Genomic DNA, 7,201 nt, shown 5'->3' on the forward strand with positions numbered 1-7,201 from the left:
CAAACTCCCGAAAAGAAGAAAGTCGGGCTCTATCAGCGTACCACCGTACAGCCCAGCCCACCACCGCGTCAATTTGATCCTCCATTCCAACCGCCACACACAGACACACCCCGCCTGTTGACCAATCTCGTGCTCTGCTCTACTGAGACGAGATCGCTCCCCCGCGCCGGCGATCTGCTCGACAACGCACCATTGGCGCCGGCAAGGGAGGTCAAGGAGAGATTAAGCATGGCGGAGTGGCAGGGCATTCCGGCGCTGGGGTGGTGGCTGATGCTGGTGGGCTCCCTCCGCCTCTTCTCCTTCTGGTTCAGCTTCTTCAACATCTGGGCGCTCCGCGTTAAACATTCTAGTAAAACAAATCGTATCTACAATATGATTGATATTGTTCTTGTCCATGCAGTGACTGATGTGCATGAGCGTTTCTAGATAAAACCCGGTCACATTCCGGTGGGCATGAAAAGAAGAGACGAAGAAATGAATAGCGCGCGGGAATACTCATACACTGCAGCCGTGCCAGTTATGTTTCGTTTTTTTTTAAATATCCACGTGTCAGTTAGCGCTCATGATTCTGCAGTAGGTTTGCTTGCACCACCTTCATATATATTTTCAGATCAAACTGTGCAGCAAGCTTTCATAGCTCAGTTGGTTAGAGCACCTGTTTAGTAAGCGGGAGGTCTTGAGTTCAACTCTCAATGAAAGCATCTTTTTTCCAAGTTAGACATAGATGATGCTTGAAACTTTTTGCCACAATCTTTTTTTTGTCCTGATATGAGCAGTATGGACATGAATGTTCATCTTCTTGAGTTTCAACTTGCAGCTTCTGTTCTTCCTGACCAGCCAAGTTTCTTTCAGAATTGCGGCTATCTTTGGCTCATCTTTCTGCTGCTTTGATAGATGATGCTTGAAACTTTTTGCCACAATCTTTTTTTTGTCCTGATCTGAGCAGTATGGACATGAATGTTCATCTTCTTGAGTTTCAACTTGCAGCTTCTGTTCTTCCTGACCAGCCAAGTTTCTTTCAGAATTGCGGCTATCTTTGGCTCATCTTTCTGCTGCTTTGATAGATGATGCTTGAAACTTTTTGCCACAATCTTTTTTTTGTCCTGATCTGAGCAGTATGGACATGAATGTTCATCTTCTTGAGTTTCAACTTGCAACTTCTGTTCTTCCTGACCAGCCAAGTCTCTTTCAGAATTGCGGCTATCTTTGGCTCATCTTTCTGCTGCTTTGATAGATGATGCTTGAAACTTTTTGCCACAATCTTTACTTGCATCCAACCATCCAACCATCAGGATAGCTAGATGCTTGCATTGACCACACATATAGCACAAATCCAACGTAGCTGTCCTGAGGATTCTTTCTTGTTGTTCTTTCTTATCAAAGACCTTAGCCCATATACTGCTTTTTCATTATATATGATCGATCGTCATCTTCCTTAACCGGCCTGATCGAGATGCCACAACATTCAACAGCCTCAATGGCTTGACTAGTCCACAAACCCCTCTCAGCCACAGTTTTTCTTTTCTTTTCTTTACTTTTCGGGGAGCCACAACATTTGCTTGAGCTTTGTCAAACAAAAACATAAAAGCATTTGCTTGAGCGTTTTATTTCGCAAAGATTTACTCCGATTGCAAAACAGAAAGTATTGGCAGGTTAAGGACGAAACGTGGATCGACTTCAGCGCGTCGACCCCAGTTGAGAACCACCCATGGATGCACCTTTATGCGACTTTTTTTTAGAAAAGGGGGAGATCCTCGGCCTCTGCATCAGAGCGATGCATACGGCCACATATATTAAAGAGCAAATAAGTTCAACATAGGCCTTGAAGTCTCAAACGAACAAACAAAAAAACTCACAAAGAGCAGAAGGGTAAAAGTAAAGCCACAACCGGCTGGCAAAAGAAAAATAGGAAAACTAATTGCCTATCCTATTACATGACCGCCATTCAAACCGGTTGAAGATAGCCCGAACTAGTATCTCCCATCGGATAGATCCAATAATCAAACGCTCTCTGACCTCCGTCGGAGTGAGTAGCGACCACATACGGATCAACGCAGTGGCTCGGAAGATAACCTGCAAAAAATAAGTATTTGTTGTTTTGTTAAAAACCAAATCATTTCTGCAGTTCTAGACTGCACATAGTAAAGTACATACTCCTACACGAATGTGTCTCGCTGTTTCGGATGATCCATGGACAAAAAACTGGCCATGTTCTTGGATGGTCCAGAGATGCAATTTGATGCCAGGCAAGGCATGCATGTGTGTGCTTATGAATCAATGCCGTCTTGCTCACGCTCAACATGGTGAGGCTATAGCTAGTAGCTAATCGGTGACCACAAATCGGTAGTCAGCTACTACTGCTACTTCCTGCTGCAGGTGCTCCCACTAGTTGTAAATCCATCAGTTAGTGGATCGTTATTGTTGCACCTGCATGGGCACTGTGTACGGTTACCGGCAGAGGGGATCAAAGGACGCCTAGATGCCTATGGCACATCACAATGTGCTTGCAACTAACCCTTCCACGCTCTTATTTCCTGACACAACAACTAATTCATTAGTGCAAAATTCAGTATAGCATTCTATCTGCTTTGCTCCTATTTTCCTTCCTTTGAACTGTTCTTTTCTACATTTATTTGTAATTTTTTTTACCGAATTCTATTTGGTGTCATGTGTGCCTTTACACACTTGAAAATCTAACATCGCGAAGGGATGTCACGAAGCTACAGTGCAAATTCAGTGCGAATTAGAGAAGGGATGTCATGGTTACTGTAGCGATACATACTGTAGACAGTTACTGTTCATAAGAAATAAATCTGAAATTGATTTTATTGCACCATAATTTTGTTTGGATATAATCTTTGTAAATATATACTGTAGATTTGTAATTTAGAAATTAATTCAAGTCATTTTAGCCTTAATCATATGGCTGTGAAGAAGGGATGTCAGGATACTGTAGCCTCCCTGACATCCCTTCGTGATGTTAGAGGATCTCGTTCCTTGAAAAATAGGGTACTAAATATCTATGTATGCCACGGTGTGAATGATAGAACAGGATGTCATGGTGCCATGATGATCGACCAACTTGAGATTGACGATGTCAACATCCATCGCACTCAGGCACTAATCAATCGTTTCTTCCTCAAAATCATGCAACATGAAGGAATGTGCTCACTGCCACGTCGCTGTCGGACTCGGACCTTTCCGAGTGAAAATGTACACTGCTTGCGGCCAAATAAATCTAGTCTAGTGTTGTTTAGCAAAGAAAGGAAGCAACAAAAAGTTGTGGTTAACAAATGCTGAGGTGACTTGAATTTTGTTCCAAACAGGATGGTTTTCGCATTCAAACCTCCATTCATTTTTGCCCGAATATATGGTGCTCACACCCGAATTTTCATTAAACATGAAAATTGATAATACAGGATGACTCTTTCAGGATGTTCAGGAAGAGCGCCCTCCGATCATGTGATCAACTCGAAACATATAACTCTCTAATAACACGAGCAACCCACAAAACTGAACATGTTACTACAACATCAAGGTTTTCAGGCTAGTATTGAAAAGCATCAAACTCTGTGGTACTCTATTATTTTCTATGTATTCTTGTTTTTCTTGCTTTGCAGGAGTGGGAGGGAACTGGAATTTTGCTACGAGGAGCATCAGATTCTGGCGCTGCTTACTATTGGCCTTGCATGTTTCCCTTTGTTATCAAGTTCTTCTGCCAACGGCCCATTACTCATATACTCCTACTCCCTCCTTTTCGATTTATAGGGCTTATCTCAAAATTTTAGTTTTTCCATTTTATAAGACTCAATTTGGTTGTTTTTCATCACATGTTCAGATTTCAAGGTGCATTAAATCATTGTATGAAAGTATTAAGTTGACTAATACATGTACTTTATGCATGCATGCATTGCAATTAATGCATTGATAAACATAATTTTTTGAGGAAAACAAAAGCATTAATTAGGTGCTTTTGCAAAACTACAAAAAGTATTCCACCACTCACCATCTACCTTGATTGGTGAGATTTTTGAATTGAGCCCTATAAACCGGAAAGGGAGTACTTTTTATGATATGCTCCATCGGCATCTTAACAATTTCTTCTTCTTTTTAACTGGTCGAGATGGTAGAGCATATCCAGCATACGTGGTCGATCCTCTTACCATGAGATCAGAGGGTTTTTTTATTAGAAAAATAATCCATTTTACTACTCTCAATAAAGCGGGTGGTTTACTTTACCCCCTAATCTATTTTTCTGCTTCTTCTAGCCCCCAAACAAATCCAAACCGGACAAAACAACCCCCTGGGTGGTTTGTCTCCACCCGCTGCTAATGTGCCACTAGTCCACGACGGTTTTGACCTGGGTTGGGCCCCCTTGTCAGGTGGGGCTGGGAAACAGCTGCCGCTGCCGGTTCGATCTAAAGGAAAAATTCCCCATTTCTTCTCTACTCTATGTCGCCATCGATGGCACCGTCGGGGCACCGCTGATCGGAGACGAGCAGCGGTGGTCGGAGTGGTGGTGGCGGCTACGACAGCGGTGCATCTTCCTTGACCTGTTGCTTCTCCCACGGCCGCTGTCTTGCCCCCATCCTCAAACCCTAGCTCGATGGCTCTGTCGATGCGGCGGCAGTTGATGCTGTAGGGAGGTGTCTGACTGATTCCGCGGCGGCGCAGACAAACCGAGGTGAGTCCCATCCCCTTCCCACGTCGGAGCATAGAGTACATCTGTTGCTCTGTTTGTTATTGATATGTCTCCGTCGTATCTACTTTTCCTAACACTTTTTCTCTTGTTTTAGACTCTAATTTGCATGATTTGAATGAAACTAACCCGGAGTGAAGCTGTTTTCAGCAGAACTACCATGGTGTTGTTTTTGTGCAGAAATAAAAGTTCTCGGATTGGAACGAAACTTTACGAGGATTTTTTGTACAATAAAAGATAATTTCTGGAGCCAAAAAAACCACCGGAGAGGGGCACTTGGGTGGGCACAACCCACCAGCGTGCGCCACCCCCTCCAGGCACGCCCAGGTGAGTTGTCCCCACCTGGTGGACCCGTAGACCCTGAAACCGACGCTATAAAATCCTATTTTTCCAAAAACTAATCAGGGAGAAAGAATTATCGCGTTCCACGAGACGGAGCCGCCGCCATCTCCTGTTCTTCATCGGGAAGCCAGATCTGGAGTCCGTTTGGGGCTCCGGAGAGGGGGATCATCGATCTTCGTCATCACCAACCCTTCTCCATCGACAATTCCATGACGCTCCCCACCGGGAGTGAGTAATTCCTCCGTAGGCTTGCTGGTCGGTGAGGAGTTGGATGAGATTCATCATGTAATCGAGTTAGTTTTGTTAGGGCTTGATCCCTAGTATCCACTATGTTCTGAGATTGATGTTGCTATGACTTTGTCATGCTTAATGCTTGTCACTTTGGGCCCGGGTGCCATGATTCCAGATATGAACCGTTTATGTTATCGCTATTATATCCATGTTCTAGATCCGATCTTGCAAGTTATAGTCACCTACTATGTGTTATGATCCAGCAACCCCGGAGTGACAATAGTCGGGACACTTCCCGGTGATGACCGTAGTTTGAGGAGTTCATGTATTCACCGTGTGTCAATGCTTTGTTCACGTTCTCTATTAAAAGGAGGCCTTAATATCCCCTAGTTTCCAATAGGACCCCGCTTTCATGGGAGGGTAGGACAAAAGATGTCATGCAAGTTCTTTCCATAAGCACGTATGACTATTTACGGAATACATGCTTACATTATATTTGTGAACTGGAGCTAGCATCGTATCGCCCTTGGTTATAACTGTCACATGATGAATATCATCCAACAAATCGCCGATCCAATGCCTACGATTTTCCTACATATTGATCTTGCTAAGTTACTACTGCTGCTATTACTGTTGCACTTGCTTCAAAATCACTGCTATCACTATTACCGTCACTACTGTTGTTGCTATTACTATCAAAACTATCATACTACTTTGCTACTGATCACTTTGCTACAGATAATTAATCTCCAAGTGTGGTTTAATTGACAACTCAGCTGCTAGTACTTACAAAATTCTTTGGCTCCCCTTGTGTCGAATCTATAAATTTGGGTTGAATACTCTACCCTCAAAAATTGTTGTGATCCCCTATACTTGTGGGTTATCAGTTATCTGCTCTAGTTGATGTAGATAGAAGAAAAGGCTACTGTCTTTAGGTTCTAATTGTTGACTTCTTGTTGTTTTAATTCTTTACCTTAAGCAATGGATGATCTAGATTGGTTAGGCAGTCGTTTCTTTTACAATGGCCATTTGACAAGTCAGAGAAGTGTTTGTCATATGTTGGTGGTTATATAGAGCTCACATTTATTCAGAGGGACAATGTTTCTCTAGTAACTTGCCAGGGAGCAGCTTGCGGACATAAAGATGGCTTACCATGGTCAAGACCTAAGTGAAAGTCATAGGCTGTACTGGTTGTTTCCTGGAAAAAGTGTTAGTGATGGGCTGAGAAGGTTGGACACTGATGCAATTGTGTATTTCCTAGATAAGTGCATTAAAGATGGTGGTGTTGTGGATATCCATGTGAATTATGAAGATAATGATGCTGAAGATGGACATGATAGTGGGTCTGATAGTGGAGAAGAGAAGTAAGAAAATAATGTTGTAAATGATGAAGATAAGTCACAAGAGAATAATGACAGTGATTGAGAAGATGAGCATGAAAATTGCTCTATTGAGGATGACTTGGAGCATAGTTCTGATGAAGATGGGGATGAGCCTGAGAAGAATGAGGATGCTGCACAAGATCATGTTCAACCTCAAACTGCAAACATTCCTTTAGTGGATGTTACACAAGATGAAATTAATGATGAATGTGAAGATCTAGATTGGTGCCCTAGAGATGAAGACAACTCAGAGGAAGATGATGAGGCAGAGCTCAGAAGTGCTCAGAAAGCTCAGAATGAACTTGCCATTAGATGAAGAGAAGGAAGTCAAAGACAGTACATCACAGATAATTCCTATTGATGAAATGGATGAGGGGAATGACACTCCATACATGGATTCTAGTGAGGAATACAGTTATGATGAGGATGCGCATGGAAATTCAGTTAGGAGGAAATCAACATTTCCCAGATTTGATATCAAGGATGCAATTCCTATCTTCATCTTAGGCATGGCATTTAGGGGAAGAAATCAGTTCAAGAGGGTTGT

The 7,201-nt window shown here is 42.8% G+C and overlaps 1 non-coding gene across 1 annotated transcript; it reads left to right on the forward strand.

Annotated features, from left to right (window-relative positions):
- The first annotated feature begins 627 nt into the window (after positions 1 to 627).
- On the forward strand, positions 628 to 701 carry TRNAT-AGU. Its single transcript has one exon. It is a non-coding gene; the product is annotated as a tRNA-Thr (tRNA).
- Positions 702 to 7,201: the final 6,500 nt, after the last annotated feature.

The sequence above is a fragment of the Triticum dicoccoides genome, chromosome 5B (assembly GCF_002162155.2).
Source record: "Triticum dicoccoides isolate Atlit2015 ecotype Zavitan chromosome 5B, WEW_v2.0, whole genome shotgun sequence".
Lineage (NCBI taxonomy): Eukaryota > Viridiplantae > Streptophyta > Magnoliopsida > Poales > Poaceae > Triticum > Triticum dicoccoides.